Here is a 24,608-nt window from a genome sequence, read left to right as displayed (position 1 = left end):
ATCTTACTGTAAACTGAAAAAGGAGAATTGGGAGACTTAAATTTAAGTAGCTGTTGGGGACAAATGACACTTACCAAATTAGTGGTCACAACATTCAGATCTCAGAGCCACAAGAACAGGAGTACAGCAGAGCCTCACTTCAAGACCACCTAATATATTAAAGTAAAACAAAAAGTAAAACATAAGGCCTATAAAACAGATATTTTAGTGTGTGACAGTTAATTTCCAAAGGGAGTTGTCCGTTTACAAAGGAATATGCCACTGTTTTCCAGTAAATGACAAGCTTCCTTACTGCCTTTAAAATGAGACTTACGCCTCCCCGCTCCCAATAATTTTAACATAGAATTTCTGAAGAACACATCTTCTCCGATACGTCAGCTGTACGAAGACTAGATGCTGACTCGGGATGACTTTAGAAGCCAGGAAAATCAGGGTATGACTTCTATGCCTGTGTGCCGTTCTCATGTACATGTCAAAACTTTTCTCTTGGGAACTTAACTTTCTTGGGTAGGAACTTCCAGAGGCTGTGAAATTACAGGCTTTGTGAAGAACTATGAGTTTGTAGTCAAAGTTAAAACAGACACATTGTGTCTTTGTGTTTAATGTCATCTGAGATACGATGGCACAAGTAGGAATGAAAATAAGTCCTCTGTAAACAGGGCAATAAGATAATGTAGGTTCATACACGGAACAGTCAGAAACGTGCGCAGTAAAGGCAGCACGATTGTGTGCATCTTTTTACCAGGGCTGTCATCTTTTACCAGGTTAAGTGTGAAAATACCGTTTGATGGCACAGGACACGTATTTGCCTAGAACAGGGTTTATTTTTACGTCTGATCGCTCAGTATAAGATCTAGGAAGCAAACAATCCAGAACTCTGAACAAACATTCTGACCGTCTGAAACAGAGTACTCAGGTGAGGGGAGGAAGAGGAGGCAAAACAAGAGGGTTGACAGGGAAAGGCATCAGTTGGGCCATTCTTCCCTGGGTTTCCGTCTTAGTATTGTTCTTTTTTTTTTTTTTTTTTGCATTCTTTTCTGATCCTGTGGAGAAGAGAGATATCAGATCCCTTTGGGGCCGTATTTAGAGGGTCTCCCAAATGCAGTCCCTACTCCCAACTCTGGGCTGGGGCTTGGCAAGCTGTAGGCGTCAGGGAACAAGATGGCGCCCTACGGTGAAGGGCGCTGAGTGAGGGGGTGCCAAAAGTGGGCCTTCACTTACTCGGAGGCGCTGGCTCCTCTGAAGCCCAGACGCTGCCAACTCCCTGGGCCCAGGAGTCACAACCGCTTTCGTGCCCTGGGTTCTTCACTTCTTGTGGCGATCAGCTCCACATATTTTTCTGATGATGTCACCCATTCTGACTTCCTACATTTTGAAAGTTGATCTACAAGTAAAATCTTTCGTGAGGCTTAAAAAAAAGAAGAAAAGAAATAAAAGGTGTGCTGTAGGGAGATGGAGAGGAGGAGAAAGGCCGTTGCCTCTTTATTTTGAGATTTGCTGCAGCTGCGAGTGCCACTCCCCAGCTAGTTTCCTGGCTTCAGAGGGAGGCCAGTGGCCGGGCGTGGGTGACGTCAGGGCCAGGCCTGAGTCATCGCCAGCAGCCCGGCTGGGCTGCCCTGCCACTCAGAAGGGGACAAAAGGAACCTTTGATGTCCAGAGGCCCTCCTCTCAGCACACTCGCCGGCACAGACCAGCAGGCCAGGAGAACATTCCTGCCGTCTCCCCACCCCCAGCCGTCCTTCCTACTTCCGGAACAGCCCCAGACAGATTCAACAAGGCCTCCCCAAAGGACATCACCCTCCTGCATGGCAGAGGCATGGCTGTGCTCTGTCAGAGAAGCAGGGAAGAAGAAGAGGCTGTTTCCCTGGGGACCTCTCACTGCCCCTCTGCCATCCCCCTTCTGTGTGGTGCCCACCTACTCAAGGAGTTGCAGTGGTATTGAAAGAGATGCGGAAAGGTGGAAGGCACTTTTGTCACCATCCCCGGGCAGCTGCTGGTGGTCAGTGTCTATTCTCCTCTGCCTCTGTACTGTGGCCCTGGGCTTAGCTCCCTGCCCTAGGTGCCAACATGAACTAGCTCTTCCTGGATTTAAGACATGACTGCTCTTTAAAGGGGATATTTATATCTCAGTGCCTGGCCTGAGGCTTGGTAAATATATGATGAATTAAGGAATGAGAATTGCAAAATAAAATAGTAGAGGACACATATTAAATACTTAGAGTGAACATTCAAGCCTCTGTGCTTTATGAAGATTATTTCATTTATTGGTTATCACAACAAAAAAGCTGTGAGGTACGTACTATTAATAGTCTTAATGCTATAGAGGAGGAAATGGATGCTCAGAGAGGTTAAGACACTTTTCTGAAGCCTCACAGCTAGTTAGTTCGTGGCAGAGTCTGGATCATCTAATCTCACATCCTGTTTTCTTAATCACGGTGCTGAGTGGCTGGAGCGAATGAAGGAATATTGACCAAGGGCACCCTGGCCAGGAGAAAGGAGACAAGGATAAAGATGGGACTTGAAACCAAATCCTACAAGGAAACAGTGAAACAATTAGGAATGTTCTGGCAACATGGGCCTCAGGCCTTCTTACTGCGTCAACACCAGGTCTGAGGTTTGGCAACTGGGCGGGTTACTCAGCGTGGCCAGGAGGGCGAGTCAGTCATCAGGTTCAAGCGGGGATGAGAAACTAGGGAGGTCGGATGGACGCAGGTCTGTGGCATGCAAAATGCAAAATCCGAGAGCCACGGGGGACAGAGTACCTCGGCGGGAGCCAGAGTCCACGCTTGTCTTTTTGTTGCCTTCTGGCCTCATGGATATGGGTGGGAAGGTCAGTGAAATTAAAGGGATACATCTGGGGTAGACAAGAAGGCTACAGCAAGAAGGACATGACGGCACTCTCAAAGACTCTGGACTCAGAAAAAGAGTTGGAACTGTGGTGTGGTTTTAGAGTGCAAGAGCAACGGGAAGGGACAGGAAACAGATCTGGACCTGACAATGGTAGTTACTTTCTACTCTTAGCGCCCTCCTACCAGGAATCGGCTGCCTTTCTGGGCCTGAGGGAGAGTCCTGGCAATGACTGTGGGCAAGCAAAGGCGAGGAGGGGTGGCGAGAAGAGAACATCTGCTTTTGGGGTATCTGGGCCCAGTGTAAGAATGACCTACGAGGTAGCCTCTCCCCGTGTGGTTTATGATTCTGTGGTTTGTACTTTTCCATGATTCTTTTAGAGTAAATGTCTCATTCCAAGAAGAAGACAAAACCAGGAATTTCCAGCCCCTTGTGGAGGCCTCCTCGATAACACACCCACAGCTTTCCTTCCCACTGTGGGTGGGGTGTCAGGTCACAGAGACCACTGTCCCTGGCTCAGGCAATCTGTGCCTCTGATGCCTGGGACATTGTGTAGTTCTACCTTGTTCCTGGGAGCTCTGCCAGTTGCCACTCTGAGGAATTGCACTTGTTCCTTGTAGTTTGAATCCCTAGGCAGGTGGAATTTATAGAGGTGAATTTCACAAGAGAGAAAGCCACATGCTTTTAATCAAGGGAGCAGCAGCAACTGATCAGGTTCACTGTCAGTGTCTGCACACAGCCTGATCTTGGGCTGAGGAAATCACTTTAAGTTCCAGGCATTTTTGGCAGAAGACTTGTTTATTCTTTTCTTCCTTCTCTGCAGAAAATGCCTCTGGGCACCTCCCTGCTCTGTTTCCCCAAAGACTCAGTGGCCTTGCTTGCTTCATACACACAGGTATTTATTTCTCTAATAAGATGAACAAAGGCTGATCATCACCCTGCATCCTATCAGGATAATGTGAACAGAAAAATAAAGAAAAGAAGCAGAAATGATCAGTAAGCTTAAGTGAGACACAGATTCTTGGGTTATATGCTCTGGGGTTGATACTAACAGTGAACATAAAATCAGAGAACTGGGACAAATATCCATTTGAAGATACAGAGAAGTAAGTACAATATCACTTCCCTAGCTTCTACCTAAAGTGGAGCAGCCTCCTCCTTTGCTACAACAAATGCAGTTAAATGCTGGTAATTAAAACCAAACCTTTATTAATGCAAGGAATTCCTTGGAAGACTTGTCTATACTTGTTGCCTTAGATTTCTCTCATTTCATTCCCTCTCTTTAAAAAAAATTATTAAGGTATAATTTACATACCATAAAGTTCACCCACTTAAAGTGTACAATTCAATGGGTTTTAGTGTATTTACAGAATTATGTAATTTGTAATCTATGTTTTTAACGTTTTTTGTCACCCCCCAAAAAAACACCGTGCCTATTAGGTATCACATTCTTCATTTGTCCCCACCTACCAGCCCTAGACGACCACTCATCTAGTTTCTGTCTCTATAGATTTTCCTCTTCTGGATATTTTCTACAAATGGAATCATACAATATATGGTTCAAATATCTGTCCTCTCCAAAACTCATGTTGAAATTTAATCTCCAATATGGCAGTATTGAGAGGTGGGGTCTTTCAGAGGTGGTTAATCCACTCATGGATTAATGATTAATTGGTTAATGGATTAATGGGTTATCACAAGAGAGAGACTTGTGGCTTTATAAGAAGAGGAAGAGGGACCTGAGCTAGCACTTTCAGCCCCCTCACCATGTAATGTCCTGTGTCACCTTGGGACTTGCCAGAGAGTCCCCACCAGTAAGAAGGTCCTCACCAGATGTGGTCCCTAGACTTTGGACTTCTCAGCCTTCATAACTGTAAGAAGTGAATTTCTTTTCTTTATGAATTACCCAGTTTCAAGTGTTCTGTTTAAGCAACAGCAAATGAACTAAGGCATAGAATAGTTTAGTACTTCATTCCTTTTTATGCCCAAATAATATTCCACTGTGTGAGTATACAACATTTTGTTTATCCAAATCTCAGTTGATGAACACTTGAGTTGTTTTCACTTTCTGGCTGTTATGAATAATGTTGCTATGAACATTCATGTGCAAGTTTCTTTTTTTTGTGGACATGCATTCATGTCTCTTGGGTAGACACAAAAGAGTGGGATTGCTGGGTGATATCATACTATGTTTAACATTTTGAGAAACTGTCAAACTGTTTTCCAAAGTGCTGCATCATTTTACATTCTCACCAGCAATTTATGAGGGTTCTGATTTCCCCACATCCTCACCAACGCTGTTATTGTCTGTCTTTTTTATTATAGCCATCCTAGTGGGTACAATGTGATATCTCATTGTGGTTTTGAATTGCATTTAACAAATGACTAATGATGTTGAGTGTGTTTTCAGGAGCTTATTGGTCACTTGTATATCTTCTTTGGAGAACTGTCTATTCAAATCCTTTATCTTTCAAATTGGGCTTTTTTTTTTTTTTTTTTTTTTGATGGAGTTTCCCTCTTATTGCCTAGGCTGGAGTGCAATGGCACCATCTCAGCTCATTACAACCTCCACCTCCCGGGTTCAAGCAATTCTCCTGCCTCAGCCTCCCAAGTGCTGAGATTACAGGCATGCGCCACCATGCCTGGCTAATTTTGTATTTTTAGTAGAGACGGAGTTTCTCTATGTTGGTCAGGCTGGTCTTGAACTCCTGACCTCAGGTGATCTGCCTGCCTCGGCCTCCTAAAGTGCTGGGATTACAGGTGTGAGCCACCCGGACTAAATTTTTTTTTTTTAATTTTTCAGTTTTAGGGATTCTTTATATATCCCAGACACAAGTCCCTTATCGGATATATTTTATAATATTATCTCCCTGTCCATGATTGTCATTTCATTTCTGGTTGGTGTTATTTGAAGCATAAAAGTTTTGAATTTTGATGAAGTCCAACTGGTGTCAAACTCCCAACCTCAGGTGATCCGCCTGCCTTGGCCTCCCAAGGTGCTGGGATTACAGGCGTGAGCCACCGTGCTCAGCCTATTTTTAAATTTTTTTAATTTTTGAGTTTTAGGGATTCTTTATATATCCTAGACATAAGTCCCTTATCAGATATATATTTTACAATATTATCCCCCTGTCTATGGTTGTCATTTCATTTCTGGTTGGTGTTATCTGAAGCATAAAAGTTTTTAATTTTGATGAAGTCCAACTTATCAATCTTCTCTCTCATCACTTGTACTTTTGGCATCATATTTAAGAAAATATTATCTAACCCAAGGTCATGGAGATTTACATCTGAGTTTTCTTCTAAGAGTTTTATAGTTTTAGTTCTTTTTTTTGAGACGGAGTCTCGCTCTGTCTCCCAGGCTGGAGTGCAGTGGCCGGATCTCAGCTCACTGCAAGCTCCGCCTCCCGGGTTTACACCATTCTCCTGCCTCAGCCTCCCGAGTAGCTGGGACTACAGGCGCCCGCCACCTCGCCTGGCTAATTTTTTGTATTTTTTTTAGTAGAGACGGGGTTTCACCATGTTAGCCAGGATGGTCTTGATCTCCTGACCTCGTGATCCACCCGTCTCGGCCTCCCAAAGTGCTGGGATTATAGGCTTGAGCCACCGCGCCCGGCCTAGTTTTAGTTCTTACATTTAGATCTATGATACACTTTAAGTTAATTTTGCTTATGGTGTGAGGTAGGGATCCATATTCATTCTTTTCATGTGGCTATCTGGTTGTCCCATAACTATTTGTTGAAAAGATTATTTTTACAACAATTCTGTACATATAAAACTATTCTAAAATAAAGAGTTTATTTTAAAAAAAGTTTATTCTTTCCTCTATTGAATTGTCTTGGCCCCTTTGCCAAAAATCAACTGACAATAAATATTAATATTTATTCCTGGAGTCTTAATTCTATTCCATTGATTTAGATATCTATTGTTATGTCAGTACCACACTGTTTTGATTACTATAGCTTTATGTTATGTTTGGAAATTAGGAAGTGTGAATCTACCAACTTTGTTCTTTTTCAAGATTGTTTGGCTATTCTGAATCCCTTGAATTGCCATATGATTTTTAGGATCAGCTTCTCAATTTCTGCAAAAAATCCAGCTGGGGTTTTGATAGATGTTAAATTGTACCTGCAGATCAATTTTGGGAGTAATCCCATATTAGCAATATTAAGTCATCTGATTCATAAACTTAGGAAGCCTTCTCATTTATTTAGATCTTTGATTTATTTCAGCAATGTTTTGTTGTTTTCAGTGTACAAGTCTTGCAATTATTTTGTTAAATTTATTCTCGAGTATTTTATTAACTGGTATTGTTTATACTGGGAATCATCTATGCTCATGGACTTAAGAGTTTCTGCTTTCATGATCAAAAGTCTTAAGTCCCAGTCCTGGTTTCACTATTTATTACCTGCATGTAATGTAAGGTTACTTCGACTGTATCAAGTTCTTTTTCTTCATGTGAGAAAAAGGAAATACTAATACCACCTTATGGGTTTGTTATGCAGATTAAATAAGATAATGCACATGTAACCCTATTCAGACCATGACCCACAGGGTGCGGTCTTGGGGAGGGGGCAGGGTTGCAGTCCAAGAAACCCAGTCTAGTTGCCAAAAGTAACTTCTAATTAACTCATATTAATACTTGCATTTCTCAAACATCACAAAGAGCCCCTTCAATTCCCCTTAGCATCCTTTCCCCCTCCTATCCAAGCCCCTTACACTCCATAGCTTCTGCCTCCCTTTCTTTCTCCCAAACTCTGTAAAAGCTTTCTTTCCAGTCCTAATCAGCATTCCTCTGGTTCTTCTGCTTCTGTCCAGTTCTTCTTCTGATGGAGCAGAAAAAGAAATTGGACAGACAAATCCAGAAATCTTGTTAGTGGGCAGGAAGAGAAGAAAATCAGGGAACACTTAAACTTAATGTATGTCCTATCACTCATGTAAAGTGCTTAGTGCAATGTCTGATATATAATAATGGCTCAATAGATGTTGGATTAAAAATGGTTTTTTTTTTGTGCTGGTTATTTTATGCTATCCATATTTTATGTTAATGATGTGGGGTTTAGATCATAACCTCTGAGAATCCAGCCTAGAGATTGCTACCCAATAGCCCATCATCACTCATTCGGGTGAATTTTGGGAATTCGAATTTGGAATTATTGTTCTATTTTCTTCCTCCTGAATCATGCCTCAGAGAATGAGCCCTTGGCAAACTGTAAAAAGTTCATCTTTAGGGCTCCTTGAGTATTGTTTGGTGGCCACATCTGTTTCCTCCCTAGACCAGCCCCAGGACCCTATACTCTTTCCCCTCCACAAAACCTTCTAGTATAATACCTTCAAGCGTAGGTCAGGACTCATTATTTAGTGGGTCAGCATTGGTTTCAAGTGATAGAATAAAATAAAACAATAGAAAAGATCCAAGTACATTATAACAAACACTTTCAATTTTATAATATGTATGTGAGCTGGGTCTCTCTGTGAAACATATTTTCTATCGTGGTTCAGGGTTTTAAAAAAATGTTTAAAAACCAGTGTCGATATAGATCCCTCACTTTCACTAAGGTGTTTAAACAACTCATGAGAGATAAACTCCTCTTAGTGATGTGTCCACTTATATAGGGTTGGAGACCTTAAGTTCTAGGGATGAAGTTCCATCAGTAGTGAAGTATTTGGGGGCACTGAGGCTCTTTCCTGTAATATACAACACTTGGAGAAGGAGTAACTTCTGTTTGCTGTGTGCAAACACAGCAAAACTTCTGTTCCTGCTCCCTCATGCCACCCCGTAGCCATCCCCTTCTCTCATTCCCACAATATCTACACATCCACACCTTGAACTTGTGTGGTTTTCTATTTTTCAAAACTCTTTCACGTACTCCATCTCATTTGGTTTTCACAACTATTCTATGAAGTTGATGGGTCAGATGCAAGTCCTTGCTTGGCCACTTAACATACTGTGTGACCTTAACTTCTCAGCCTCAGCGTCTTCAGTTCTGTTATTTATATAAAACCAGAGAAGTCAAGAAATTTGGCCAACATCACACAGCCCAGAAGTGGCAGGACCAGGAAGAGAACTAGATTTTCCACCTCCCAGCCTGGTTGTCCTGCAGGCTCCGCTTATGGAAATCTTTTTTTAGAGGCATGATTCATCTGACTACCTTACAAAGAATGTTTAAAAAGCAGAGAACATTTTGCTCTCCCCTCCCCACCATATCTAAAAACACTGACTTTTATGGCACCAGGCACAAGACAAACAACTCTTCATGCTTCATGGTGAGGGGTTATCACACTCAACATCAAAGACTATTTATTTAAGGCTGGGGCGGTCAGAAACAGAAACAAAGTCAAGAGGAGAGGAAAACAAAGTTCCCAGAGTGCTCTGTTTTTGTCCTTTGTGTAGCAGAGTGTCCCCTCTAGTGGTTCTGGAGGAAAATAACTTCTGGAAAACACATTTACAGATTTGACATTGATGGAGTCAGAGAATTTGGTGCTTCAGGGGAACTTAAAGCACTCGGTTCTGTGCTTCCTTTTATTGATGAGAAATTGAGGACAAGAACAGTGATTCTCAACCAGGGGTGCGTTTGCCCCCTGGAAAACGTTTGGCAACATCTGGAGACATTTTTTATTGTCATTTTGGGGGGTAATACTGTCAACAGTGGGTAGAAGCCAGGGATGCTGCCAAACATCCTACAATACACAGGACAGCCCCCCACCCCAACACAACTATCTGGTCCAGTAAGTCAATAGTACTGAGGTGAAGAAATCCTAGACTAGAAAAATAATGGGACCGGCCCAGGGACTTACAGCTTATTCACAGCTTTTGACAGCTCAGACTAAGCATTCTCTTTTTGTTCCTTAATTTTTTAAAATTAGAATTGTTAACAATTCAAAAATAATACATGCTCATGAGTAATATAATAAAATATAATTAAAAGATTTTCCATCCCCTCATGCCTCCCCAGAATCAATGTTAACATCCTTGGTGGTTGATTAGGCTGAACTGTATTAGAAATGACAATTGCAGATCCTTTTTGATGTAAAAAATGGCAGTTTCTGATGGTGAAGCTTAAGACATTCATCCCTCTCTCCAGGCACACACCGAAACAAGCATCAAGGCACACAGGGGATTCTTTTGACTTTGCTTGTCATACAGGAGTTAGAGTCAATAGCACAAATTATAATTTTTCATATTTAATAAACAGAGTACCTCTTCAGATCAAAGATAAGGATCTACTGCATGTTCCCAGAAGCTTAGGATGCTTAGCACTGTGAGGTCCCAGAGCTAAGATGGTCTATGACAGACATTAGAGGACACTGAATCGTGTGGTGCATGTCTTTAATGCCTCTTTGACACTTGGGATCTCACCCTTTTGTAGAGAGCTTGGCTCAGGATTAGAATCTTCTGCAGGCTATGCTGTCTACCTAGAAATTAGTAAGATTCTTTTGTTGTTTTTGTATTTATTATTATGGACATTTTATAGGAAGCACGTTTGGTTTTCTACTGAATATGAGGTTTTAAAACTTCATTTTATGACAAGTTTATAAGGAAAACTGAGACAACTCAAAAAAAATTTGTTGTTTTTGTTTATGAGACAGGGTCTTGCTCTGTTGCCCAGACTGGAGTGCAGTGGTGTGATCATGGCTCACTCCAACCTCAACCTTCTGGGCTCAAGCAATCCTCCCACCTCAGCCCCCTGAGTAGCTGGAACCACAGGCATGCACCACCATGCCTGGCTAATTTTTTAACTTTTTGTAGAGATGAGGTCTTGCTGTGTTGCCCAGGCTGGTCTTGAACTCCTGGGCTCAAGCGATCCTCCTGCATTGGCCTCCCAAAGTGCTGGGATTACAGGCATGAGCCACTGTGCCTGGTCCCGTTATATTTTTATTGATTACTGTTTTTCTTATCTTCACTGTTCCAGTTGACCACATTCTTATCTTCAAAAAATACTGTCCTTTGCTGGACTAAGAATGCTCTGCTATCCTGGATCTTCTTTGTCTCTTGTGGCAAACACTGTTGTTAGCCTACACAATTGCCAACACCTCTCCTTTCCTTCTTGCTGGGCAGAGCTCACCACCCACCACAGGGGTTGACAATGGCAGACAGGCACATGCTCAGCCTACCTCACAACTAAGGCATGGATGTGTGGTATGATTCTGGCCAATGGCACATGAGGGGAGGTTTCTTGGGTAGGGCACTGGGAAAAAGTTTCCTTCCTTAAAATCCAGAGTTTCAGGTTTCTGTAAGCGATTGTATGAAGAGGTGATTCCTTGAAGAGCTGCAGCATCTTCCAACAATGAGGGGGAAGGTCAGAGTGTAAAAATCAGTACCTTAAGATGGTAGAGAGAAAGGTGGAAGAGCTGGGTCCTTGGCAACACTGGTAAGTCATGGGTCAACTCAAGAACCACCTACTTCCAGGTTTCCTGTTAGTAAGATAATATGTCTTTGTCATTTATGCTATTTGTACTTCAGTGTTCCTTACTTGCAGCCAAAAGCTTCCTTACTGACCACTCATATGACCACATAACAGCTACTCACTGGCCTCCTAATGGCTCTCCTTGACCTCCCAGCCCCCATCCACCATCCTGAATGCAGTTCCTTCTCTTTAAAGAGCCAGTTTGGTTAGAGAATTCTGTAGTTCAAGCCTTTAGTGGTAGTATTGTGCCAAATCAAATAAGCCACTGACAAAAGACCACAAATTCTATGTTTTCATAAATATAATACATCCAGAACAGAGAAATCTATATGGGCAGAAAATAGATTACTTGTTGCTTAGGGATGGGATGGAGATGAGGGCTTAGGGAGGTGACAGTCAAAGGGTATAAGGTTTCTTTCTGAGGTGATGAAAATTTTCTAAAAGTGACTGTGTTGATGGTTGCATTTGTCTGCGACTATACTAAAAACTTCTGAATTATACACTTTAAAAGGGTGAATTTTACACTTTAAGTAGGTGAATTGAATGACATGTGAATCATATCTTAATAAAGCCATTCTTAAAAGAACATTTCGTGGTGATCTATTATCTAGAAAATAAAGCACAAATTCATTTCCTTGATTTTCAAAGTCTTCCACCCTCTGGCCTCAAACTACCATATAATTTAACTCCTCATGACTTTCCTATTGGCAGACAATTGGACAGATTGCAAGGGTTCCAGACATACAACCTGTGCTTCCCTGCTTCTCTGCCTTTGCTCCTCGTTCCCTGGGCCTGGCAGGATCCCTCCCACCATCATGGTCTATCAAAATTTAACTTGCCTTTGAGGCTGAATTCAAATGTTCTCCCTAATATTTCTGCCTGGAAAGCCAGGCAGAAATGCCCCTTGCACCTCTGAATTAGTAGAATTCAATAGACTTCCTGTGGTGCTTACCTTGTACTCTTTCACGGGCTGATTGGCTATATGACCACAGTTTCTGAATCAGAAGTTGGTTCTAATGCTGTGTCAGTAAGAAAGACTATTAGAAACCAGGATCACTTTAGAAAATTTGGATTATGTGGTTACCATAATAGCCTTCCCACTAGAGTGTATGATCTTTATTGGGTAACATCTTTTCCTCTCTCACAGACTTCTCACCACGGTCTCTCAGGTGAATAAAAAGCTTAGGTTCCTTTTTCTCTACAATGCATATGAAATGTGGTTAGGTGGTGTTAATTAAGGGTCTTACCTCTGCATTATACAACAAATAAATAAAAGCTAAGTTGATGATACAAACTTTTTTAGAGACCACAGAAATGACCAGGCGCAGTGGTTCATGCTATAATCCCAGCACTTTGGGAAGCTGAGGTGGGCAGGTCACCTGAGCTCAGGAGTTCAAGACAACAGTTAACTAGGCATGGTGGGGGGTGCCTGTAATCCCAGCTACTCAGGAGGCCGAGGCAGGAGAATTGCTTGAACCCGGGAGGCGGTGGTTGCAGTGAGCCGAGATTGTGCCACTGCACTCCAGCCTGGGCAGCAGAGTGAGACTCCATCTCAAAACAAACAAACAAACAAAACAAAACAAAACAAAACAGAAAAGATGACAAAAATACCAAATGGAAAAATGAAAGAGAATATTTCTATAATGGAGGATGCCTTCCTAAATAAGTCACAAAACCCCAAATACCATAAAGTAAGTCATTGATAGATTTCTTTGCATAAAAACCCTCTGTTTGGCTAAAGACACCATAAACACTGTGGAAGGACTAATGACATACTTTGAGAAAATATTTTCAGGAGAATAATAAAGGATTAATATCAGCGCTAATTGAACAAACAACACACAAGAACGAGGGCAAAGAAAAAAAAGAAGTAAGTCATAGTAAAAGTACAAATGACAAATAGTATATAAAACATGTTCAGTATCACTAGCATCAGGGAAATGGAGACCAATACAAGGAGGGTTATTTGCCTATCACACTGGCAAACATGGAAAAGATTAAGAATATGCCTAATGGTTAAATGTATGGAGAAAAGATCAAACACAAATAGTAGTAATGAGAAAACAAATTGGTTCTATAACATTTATAACATATATTATACATAATTTTGAAGAGAGCAATTTGGTAGTGATCTATTTTCTGCAATTAACAGATATTACATTTGTAGTTCCCAAGTGAACTTTTAAAAAAAGTCATTCTTGATGGTTAATGAAGGAAATCTCAAATCTTTTTTTCCCCAATTTCTCCATTCTAAGACACTTATATAGAATACACTTATTAAGATAATTTCCCAGTTGTTTACAATATCAAATAAGGAAGCCTAGCAGGAACAATCATCTTTAAAAGCCCTCCTCTAACACTTTAAGTGAGAATTTAAGAATTCTCCATATTTGCCTGGACTGATACAGCCAGAGCACTTGACCAATTGACCAACTAGATGAGGAGAGGAGGAAGAGAGACAAGATGCCGCTCTGCCTTGGTTTCCCCATCCCTGGCTTCCCTTGATTGGTATTTGGTTGTGTCAATGCTTTTTGTTTCCCTGATGCTTGGTGAGGCTTTCATGTAAGGTTAGATGTAGTACAGAATTGTGTCAGTCTTTGTGGTCGACCAAATACCGAGGCTTCCCTTGAACCTGGCATATTTTCTTATCCCACTGTCTTTCCTAAACAGAGCTGCAGCAGCCCTTAACACTTTTGTATGAGTGAGAAAAAGGCATCCCTTGAAGTGTAGCCCCGTGCCAGGATGCAGGGCCGGGCAAGGGAAGAGCCGTCTGTCTTCTCGCCCCTGGGCCACTGTATGAGTAGTCCTATTCCTTACACCAGCCCTAGTCCAACTGCTGCCCAGGAAATCCTTGCAAATTGCCATTTCCTCATTTCCCATGGTCCCAGGGCACAGCAGCACCTGCTACAGTTAATGCTTTCTTCTCATGGCTCCTCTTTCAGAGCTGCCCTTTGAGATTTCTTCAGTCTCCACATCGCCTTTGTTAATGCACTTGGCCACACAACCCCCGCTCCACCACAAATACACACCTATAGGTTGAGTATTCACCCATGAAACAGAGAGTGGCAGAGAAGTTAATTGGTGTCCTTTTTACTGCTGTGGTCTTACCAGCAAAAAAGTATGATGAGGGAATTTTTTTTTAGCTTTGAGTTTTGTGTCTTGGGCTGGCTCTCCTTCCTCAGGGAGAAAGAAAGAAATAGCCCTTTGTACTTTGGAGCCTAAAACAGAGAAGTTTTTGGGCTCCCAGGATAAAGCCCCTCCACTCAGATCTTTGTTTGAAATTCAGACTGATTAAGAAGAATTATTCAGGATGGTGGAGACAGTTGCTGTGGCTAAAGGAGGAGAGGGTGGTCCAGCCCTACTGGTGACCCCCCTAAGATGGGAAGTCTGTGTGAGAGGTGGGATTTTGGGTTAGAGATTTCCAGGGTGGCAGGGATCTATATCCCACCCCTGCTGTGTGAACTCAGGTGGGAGCTACTGGAAAGCCTGCGGAGGCTGCACACTGTACACTCCAACTTTGAGAGCCGGGGTAGGGCTCTCCATGGATAACCTGTGGCCAGGGAAGACAAGCACAGCACCAAGACATCTTTCCATGGCCCCCCAGAAGGCCCAACTAGCAGAAAAGGCTAGAACATGGAGTAGCAGGAGTAGCGGTTACCATGACAACCACCATGGTCTGTGAATCAGGATATCCCCATTTCTCGAAGCACGTGAAAGCCTGGGGCTCCTGTACATGCCCATGGAGGCGTCAGGAAGACCCAGTAGTCAGGATATTAGACTATTTCCCAACCTTGGAGAGTAAGGATCTTGTAGCCAAGTTTAATGTGATTTGAGAGAAATACAGAAATGTGACATTCTTTGCATCTGGGTATTGTTGTTATACTGCATTCTTACCTGTTACCCACATTTATCTCTATAATGTAATCTATGAGATTCCTCCTTGGAAAGAGAGGAGTGCTTGTATTTTGAGCAGAGCTTCCTCAACTCTCCTTCCTCTCATTGTAATCTTCACCTCTTAGAAATTCTCTCTAAGAGAATATAAACTAAGCACGTATAGCTTAGTTTATAACAATGTGTGCATATATTAATTGAGTGGAAACATGACTTCTTAGGATCTTGCCATGTACTCCACTACCCACCGTAAAAATAAGATGAAAACAGGATCCTCAAGAAGAATCGTGAGAAAGAGGCCTGGAATTAGGCCTAGACCCTCCATCTTGGTTATGCCTATCATTCTCCCAGTGCCCATCATCTGAACTGGGGTGAACTGCAAGTCCTTAGACGAATGGATTTAGTTCCTTTGACTCAATCAGAGTTTTGCAATAACAGTCATTATGCAAAAAGCAATGTGTTCAGTATTCTGAGAGACAGAGAGAAGTAAAAGATATGGGTACTTCCAGGAGGAGGGTGCTGCCTGCCTGGAGAGAGATGCCGATGAATCCCGAAGTGCACTGTGGGGTTGTGCTGACCATGAGCAAGGCGGGGACATGGGGAACCCAGAAAGCTACAAGGACTGGACCAGTCAGGAAGGCTCCCTGAAGGAGACTTCTAGAAGGAAACCTTTGCCCATATAATTTCTCGATTTCAGTCAGCTGGGAGAGAGAGGAGGGGAAAGAGAGAGAAACTCCAGGGAAGAAGAAGCTGGCTGGACAAAGGGACAGAGATGAGAACGGCCACCACCTGATTGTGAGGCAGCATGTTGGAAGCAATGCGGAATGCATGGAGTACGGCCTGGAAAGTGGGACCAGCGTTGGCTTTCAGTGCTGCATAGAGTTTTTCAGACACTGGGCAGCTGGGTTTTCAGCACAGGAATTCCATGCTGAGAGCAGGGTTTAAAGAGGATTAGCAGGCAGCTCACGTGGGATATACTGAGTGTTAAGGGTTTTGTAGGTTAGTAATGATTTCCTTGTAATAACATTTATGGTGTTTTTAAAAAGTTAACTTTGAGATACAAGCATTGTGTGTATTGTGCATAGAACTTTGAAAGAGATTTATGCCTTGATACCACTTAATCCACACTATTTGTAAGAGAGTGAAGGGATTATTGACTTATGAAATCAACAAGTCCAACCAAGAGGGCCTGAGTTGAAGAAATTTGGGATAAGACCAGATACCCAAGTGTTGACTTCATAGGGTGGTTATGAATTCCCGCAGCAGTTAGCTAACGATCGTGTTGTTCTGCAAGACCACACTTGCCGGAGGAACAACTGGAGTGTTCCTGGAGATAACTGCTGGAGTCCAGGATAGCTTCCAAGAAGCCGTCTCCATCTATGGTGAGTTAACAGTGAACCAGGACTGTCATCAGACAGCTAGGAGCAATCTCACCACACTCAATGCCTCATTTGCTACGCTTATGTGTCCATTCATTCATTCATTCATTCATTCATTCAAGTATTTCTACCTGCTAAGGTGCTGTGGAAGATACAGGCCTCAGCAATGTGTGGCATGGTCCATAATACATGGGAGAAACACACATGCATACAAATGATGGTAGAGCCATTGTCCTCTCTTTCCTTCCCCCTTCTCCCCTTCCCAATACCCTTTCCCTCTGGAAAACTGAAATATCTATTGTATTGGTAGGTAATTGACTCTCAGTTTTCTTCCATGAGTTCTAATGTCAACTTTTGCTTTTTGGTTAGTAACAAGAGTGAAGATATTCAATGAGAAATTTCTAGAATTCTTTTCTTTCCTCTATTTTCTAAGAAGAGCGGATTGGAGGAAGGTTGTGGGGTAAGTGATGCATAAGGGGAAAGATGAAAAATGGGCATCACCCTCAGCGGGGAAGGACCAGAACTCCTAGAAAGAAGAGAGGGTTGGGTTGAGGTCTGAGGGCTTGGTTTGGAAAGAAAGAAAGAGGGGGAGGTAAAAGAGTGGAAGAGAAATGGTGAAGGTGACAGAGACAGAGACTGATGGGGAGAAGAAAAGCAAGAGCCTGTGGGCCTAAACACCTCTGGTGAACTGAGGGATTTGGGACAAAGGGACTCTTGTCTGTCTGGAGGAAGTTTTGCTGTGCATTATGCCCCGAAACTCCCTTATCATGGTCTGCACGTGCTCTGCTACTTTTCAAGGTTTGGGGGTCGGGGGAGGGGAGGTCAGGGTTTGTTCATTTGTTTGTTTGGCATGCAAACTAGTACTACTAAGACCGAAGGCAGCTTAGTCTTATTTGGGGGTTCTTATGTTACCTTCAATTTTTCAGTCGAGTGTCTTCAGAATTCCTCTGTCTGTGCGTGTTTGATATCTGAGCTCACTGGCCTGTGAGTTTGTCATGATCAGAGATATGGCTTTTATGGCTGCAGCCTGTAGTGGCCCAGCTCAGTAGTGCCACTCCTCCATCTGGGGAAAATACAGGCTTCACTCTCTACTCCACCTAGAGAGCTGCTTTGTGGCAAAGATCATCCACCCTCTCGTCCACTCTCTGGCTTACTCCATTTGTCATGTATTATGCCTATAATTCATTTTGCTTTAAGTTCTCCCCAAGTTCCCTTCACCCATGTATACCATCGTCACCCCATTTTCCTAGCTATTCCTTAAGCCCACCCTAGCTGGCTTTGCCTTTATGAAATGCTTCTTCCATTCTTGTCTGCTTACTCATCTCTCAAACTTGAAGCCCTCCGGTTCACCTTCCCTCCATCTGTATATCTTCAGTCTAAACATACTGTGAATCTAACCCCTTCTACAACATTCTGATTCTGAGAGTTCAGATTATCATAGGTTCTTTCATGGTCTATACATACCTTGAGGACAGAGACATATTTATTTGTGTAACCCCAGAAGGAGGCAGGTGCTGGGATTATACATCCCAGATAGCTACACATCTCCCTCTCTCATTTTCATTCGGGTTTCTGCATGAAACAGCAGCCCCCTCTCTCCTCTCTAGCTTCTTTTTCTGCTCTATTTTTCTTTATCACTTGGTATATAAAAAAATTATTTATTGAATTGCTGACTATCTGTCGCCCCTGCTCCCCTAGAGTGTAAGCTTGATGAGAGCAAGGACTTTGTCTGCAGCTTTAGGCCAAAACCATGCCTGGCATATTTATCGGGTAAATGAATTCTTGGTAGGTCTCAAGTACTCAGTCAATGTGGAACTGAGTTAAATTATCAGCAGTAAACCTCTAGAAACATAACCTTACAAAAACAAGACTTTATCTTTGTATTGAAATCTCCAACAACCTGAGGTTCAGATAGTATCTTCCTCTCCCATGGAATTTAAAAAACCCTCAAAATATAAGCTTAACTCATCTATAAAGAAATTGTTAGATAACAGCCTGGGCGACAGAGCAAGACTCCGTCTCAAAAAAAAAAAAAAAAAAAAAGAAATTGTTAGATAACAATTGCACTTAATACTTAACATTTTGAACCTATAATATTGAATCTGAGAAAAACGAAAAGGGAAAATTAATGATAATACTTTTTTTTTTTAAGAGACAGAGTCTTTTTTTTTTTTTTAAGAGACAGACTGGAGCACAGTGGAATGATTACAGCTAATTCCCAGGCTCAAGTAATCCTCCTGCCTCAGTCTCCCAAGTAACTAGGACTACAGGCATGTGCCACTGTGCCTGGCTTCTAAAATTTTTTTGTAGCGACAGGGTCACTATGATGCCCAGACAGGATCGGTCTGGTCATGAACCCCTGGCCTCAAGCAATCTTCCTGCCTCGGCCTCCCAAAGTCCTAGGGAGAGAACTTTCTCTCCACCATGCCTGGTCTGATATATGTTTTTTTGTACTATTAAAGAAAATTATTGATAATATTATCTTTGCAAGACAATTTTTATTTTGCTAAGCTGACTTGGACCAGACATTTACATTGGCATTTGGAATGAATGTATGTCATATGCCTCTTTTTAAAAATTGTGAATTGCATATTAGGAGAATTCACAAAACGTGGTTGTACTATTTAAAGGATAAGTATGAAGCAAGCAACTGGTCAATTACTTTTCAAGTCAAATAACAGTAATGCCAGTTCTCTAGGAGCCCCTAGCATTCCTTTCTGAGTTCTGAGCACAACCACCTCCCTACCCTAGAGATAACACAACCCTGCCATGTGTGATAATCTTTCGCTGGCTTTTCTTTATGGTTTAGCAATCCACGTTTTATAATATAATTTTTTTTTCAAAATAATAATGCACATTGTTAAGAAAAAATAAATAAAAGCAATGGTGAACTGTCTTCCCCAGTACTACTGTACAAGGCAATCGTTTCTTACCTTTTTAGACATTTCTTCTGCTAGATACCTCCATACCTTTAAGCAATAGGCTTATATTTCTATAGTGAATGCTGTATCCATTTTAAGATAGTGAGAGTAGAGGAAAGGAATGTTCTTACCAACAGAATGAAAATTGAATTTTATCAGAACTGTTCTTAGCAACACTTGATGCTAGAAGGCATTGGAACAATTTTTCCATGTTTCAAGAAAAAAAAATTTTCAGGCTAAAAATACACTTTTGACCAATGTATCAATTAAAGGTGATAATTAAATATGATGTCAAAGAAAATTAATCACCTACACATCCTTTCTAAAGAAGTTGCCTGAGGATCTGTTTCAGCAAACCAAGGAAGTAAGACCAAAAGAACAAAATGTAGACTCCAAGCAATTTAATCCAGTGAAGACCCTGGGTGATTCCTGTGCAGGAACCCAGAGAGCAAGATGTCCAAATTGAAGTAGGTGAGATCTCAGGAGCAAAGAAAAGATTTGATAGAATAACTGATTACATAAAGAGATTGAATAAACTTGAGGGATAAAATGATGACAAAGATGCTCAGAAAGGCAAATACAAACTCCAGTGAAAAAAAAACAAAAGACTATACAAGAAAAGAAATGTAATCAGAGTGGTTACTAACCCTACAATATTTTTCATGGTCACCATAATGTAAGCCCTGTTACTCATATTCAACTCCTAGACTAAACCTATAAAGAGAGCACAAAAGACTTCATTTTAGTCACAACACAGATTACGAATGTCATAGAGGATCATTTCCTTATCCCCGATGTGTAAATGTAATGATTCTATGTCTAATGAACTCATGTCCTTCAGCTCTAGGAAATGTCTTCTATTTCTCAATATCCATTTTCTCTTACTGTCACTACTATTAGTCAACTGTGGATTAGCCCTCTAAGACTCCTTTCTTTTCTTTTATGATTTCCATCTTTTTGTCCTCTTTGGGAGATTTCTTCGAATTTATATTCTAATGCTTTGTTTAAAAATATATAGAGATTTTTTTTGTAAATGTTTTTAATATCCAAAGGCTCCTAACAATGCTCTGATTTTTCTTTTTTCATTGCATCCTGTTCTTTTATGATGCAATATCTCATCAAATTTCTCAAGGGTGCCAGCTGGGAGTTTCTTTCTTCCCTTCTGTTTCTCATGTTTACTCTTTCCTTGGGCCATTCTTGTTTTTATTTTTATCTGTCTTTCATGATGTATTTTTATTTATTTATTTATTTTTTTGAGACAGAGTCTCACTCTATTGCCCAGGCTGGAGTGCGGTGGCATCATCTCAGCTCACTTCAACCTCCGCCTCCCAGGTTCAAGTGATTCTTGTGCCTCAGCCTCTCAAGTTGCTGGGATTACAGATACGCACCACCATGCCCAGCTAATTTTTGTATCGTGTTGTATTCTTTCTTCAAGTATCTGATCATCCTCAGTTGTCTTTACTTTGGAATGAGACAATAAGGTACTAATTGGCTTTGGGTTTTTGTTTGTTTATTTGTTTTTTGCACCTGGAATGAGCTTACTAGTGGTGATTTAACCTTGTGGTGATTTAACATTGTCAGTTAACTGCTGCATGATCTCAAACAGCACTATGTGCTTTAGTTTCTTCCTAGAGTTGTGAATATTAAATGAATTAATATATAATGTCCTCATTGCAGTGTTTTATAACTATTTGCTGCTTCTATTACATGCATTATAATTACTTGGTAGGGACTCAGCTATTTAGCTATTTCCTAAATGTCAGGATATCAGTAGTTTCATTTTGGGGGCCACCTCATTTTGTAGAGAGAACAAGGCTGTCAGACTTTTAGTGGGGTGAGGGAGTAAAGGTAAAGGTAAAAGTAGAGGAGGGCCTGTCTGGCTGCCAAGTGGGGTTAGAGGCTAACTGCTCCTTTGGGGTATTTCATGAATCATGGTGATTTCAACCCCATTACTCTCTCAGCTGATGTTTATGAGTTGCCTAGTCTCCTAGATTTTGTGTTGCAAAGACTTCCTCCTCAGTTCTAGCCTCCTCCACCCTTACTCTTGTAATTTAGGTTTGGCTTCCTTTATCTTTCTTCTACCTCCACTCCTCCATTCACTGTTTACCCTCCAGAAATTCTGTAAAATTGCTTATCTGCCGAGAGTCCCTTTACCATTACTATGGTGATTATCACTTTTTAAATGCCGTTACTATCGTTTTAGTGGGGTCTTGGTGAGGATAAATCAAGTGTGCTCATCTGCCATCTTTAATCAGACACTCATTGGCTCTTGACAGACACAATGCCTGGTTCCACGTTTGAAATCCTAGCTCGTTTATGTGCTTTACTTACACTTGTAGGATCCTTTAAGCTTGAGTAAGATGAGAAAAGGAGGGAAGAAAGGAAATGGTAGCCAAATTGACTTGCTTTAGTTGAGGGCCCTTTGACGACATTTTACTAATGCATTCCCCTCCTGGAAGGACCTAAATTTGCAGTCAGCAGGAGAGAGGATTTTAGGCTAAGGTTCAGGAAAGACACTGCAAGTAATGATAAAAATAAATCACTTGAAGAGGAAGATATAATTACTTCCAAGTTCCAAAGCTATTATGAGCATTTCTTTTACTGTAACTATTACTGGATCATTCCTCCATGGCACTATTGCTGGAAGTCAGTATGTATATTAGCTCAAGAATAGATGCGGGCTATTTCTACAAAATACAGTAGTAGTCCCATTATGAATAACAATTATTAACTGGCTTATGATTTATATTTCCATTACATTTACCATGTGAACATATATTGTAAAATTAGGCCATTCCTTTGAAGCTCAGGATGGTGGAATTCACAAGCATTTATGATATTTAAGCATTTTAAAATGTTATGGGCAAATACAAATAACTTCAATAGATTAAGAACTACCCTTCAAACAAATAATTACAAATAATAATAGATTGGCAACCACAACTATAATTAAAGAATCTAATAATATATAATCTATGTTAGAGGAAAATGTGTTTTAACCATGACATATGTATCAGTTGGGGTCTAATCAGAACAAGAGAAACCATTACATGTATTTATAACAGAGGGAATTCAATATATAGACTTGGTTACACAGGTGACAGAGAACCTGAGAAGCTTAGAATAGTGACAGCAGGAAGTCACTCCCAATCCTGGACTGAAGGAACCATTGGAGGAGACGGTGTTACCAACGCCCAGGGACTAGGGTCACTCAGAACAGCCACAGCCATGGCAGCCTTTCTGGCAGTAACTGGAGCCAGACCTCTGCTACTGTTAGAGGCACCATCCACATCTGAGAGGCTTAGGGAGAGAAACCCTGGCTTTTTCCTTCCTCCCACCTTCCAGTATTTCTCATTGCCTGAGCCCAGCTGGAGCCTAGGTGACCCGGGAGCCAGAGAAATCTGTTTGCAAAAGTGGGCACTGGTAAGACAAAGAGCAGAGTAGGTGAAGGGTGAGGAAGGAGTCTAAAAGCAAACAGGCCCGTGTATAATGTATTTTACACGGCATTGTCATTCCTTAGGTTAAACATATGCTAAGAGACTATGTATTATAGAAATATATGTGTACATGCCTCTACAGCTCTATATATACTCAGATCAAATTACATCTTGTCCAGTCAAGTCAAGATTGTCTTAATGAATTCAGATCTAGTTCAAATAAGCCATAAACTATTGCTCCTCTAACTACAAATTAAATGATACTTTTAATTTTTTAAACCAAGAAACACATCACCCCACCACCTTTGGAAGTGGAAATGATCTCCCTCCTCACATTTTGTCTCTAATCCTGACACTAGGAGCATACAGTCTAAGATGCACAACTAAAATTCCCATGACTGCAGAAATGCCATGCAGCCTACCCATATGTAACTCATCAACTGTGTGGCTTTTGAAACCAGTGACAACTAACTTGAATATTCTTTGGTAATTTTCATGAGAATATAAAAGCAGTACATTCTGAAACCTAGGCTTCACAAATAATGAGGAACAGTTCTTTAGTTCTTCCTTTATAAAAGCTAGTGATGGGAGTGCTGAACTAGCTGTTTTTCCCTCACTAATTTCTGCCTGGCAGATGGCAGAATAAAACATTCGTAGTAGACAGTGCTTTCTTTCAGAGACTGAAATGTACAGCTACGTGAAAAAAGCTTGAGGTTTGGCCTTCTTCAGATGTGAGCATTACATCACCAAAAAACAAACAAACAAACAAAAAAACCAAAACCAAAAACAAACAAAAAAACCTCAGAGAGTTTGAGAGGCAGCAGGGGTGCCTTCAGCCTGTGCTTTCTAGAAAGTCTGACGGCTGGCAATGTGGAGTGGACCAGGCTAAGCCCAGCTGGTCATTCGCTCATTTCCTTTTTACCCATCGTCTGAGCATCTCACTGTAACACTCCCTTTATTCAGTAAAACTTTACACCAAGAGGAAGTCAAAACACGGAGTTGCCAACTGCACTGCCCTTTTCATCCCGACCTTTGTTGCAACAGAGTAATAGCTTGGATGAACGAAAGGGAACTGTATGATTAATTCTAAATAATTTATAACAAAAATGGGTAGAAGGGAGAAAAGGAGAAAGAGTGGGATAAATTAAAGGGGGAGTGGCTCACGAGGAAATTTTTCCAGCCAATGGGAAGCGTTTATTTCAACGCTGCTAAGCCCTCCCTCACTCCAGCGTCAAGGTTATTCACGGAGAAAATCCCCTAATAACAGGTTATCAGCTCTGGCTAATCACCAGGAGTGTTAAAATAGCTAGAGGACCAGGCCTGTTTAATCAGACTCTCTGGGGTGACACCTGGGTATCAGTATTTTTTAAAGATACCCTGTGATTTCAACGTGCAGCCAGGGTGGACACTCTCCAAAATGAGCCCCACCTTGGGTATATCATGGCCAAAGGTTGAACAACAGGAGCTTCAGAGAGAGATGATTGTTTTAACTGGTAAGAAATCACACTATTTAGTGCAGTGGAGCCCAGTAGGTATTGTTCCAGGAAATTTATTCAGCCTCTATAAGCCGGAAACTGCCCCCGCAGCCCTGCCAGACATTGCCTTCCACTCACCTCCCTCTGAGCCGAAGTTCTCAGTGGGGGTGGCCTTGTCCCCTGGGAGGTCTTTGGGAAATCCATGGGGGTGTTTTCAGTTGTCACAATGATTTGGTGGGTGAGGGCCTGG

General features: G+C 41.5%; 1 protein-coding gene across 7 annotated transcripts in view; it reads right to left on the bottom strand.

The window, feature by feature from the left end:
- LOC105469979 (zinc finger and BTB domain containing 38) overlaps positions 1-24,608 on the bottom strand; it is a 124,797-nt gene that overhangs the window by 80,801 nt on the left and 19,388 nt on the right. For 5 of the 7 annotated variants that reach the window (XM_024789190.2, XM_024789188.2, XM_024789189.2 and 2 more), the window contains exons 2-3: positions 1,222-1,408; positions 75-149 (exon numbers count right to left, since the gene is read on the bottom strand). The gene's annotated coding sequence lies outside the window, so the exon portion shown is untranslated. Of the gene's footprint in view, positions 1-74; positions 150-1,221; positions 1,527-24,608 lie in introns of those variants that run through there. The other 2 variants (XM_071091026.1, XM_071091030.1) reach the window with 1 other exon arrangement.

The sequence above is a fragment of the Macaca nemestrina genome, chromosome 2, assembly GCF_043159975.1.
Source record: "Macaca nemestrina isolate mMacNem1 chromosome 2, mMacNem.hap1, whole genome shotgun sequence".
Taxonomy (NCBI): Eukaryota; Metazoa; Chordata; class Mammalia; order Primates; family Cercopithecidae; genus Macaca; species Macaca nemestrina.
This window is presented reverse-complemented; position numbering and strand designations above follow the sequence as displayed.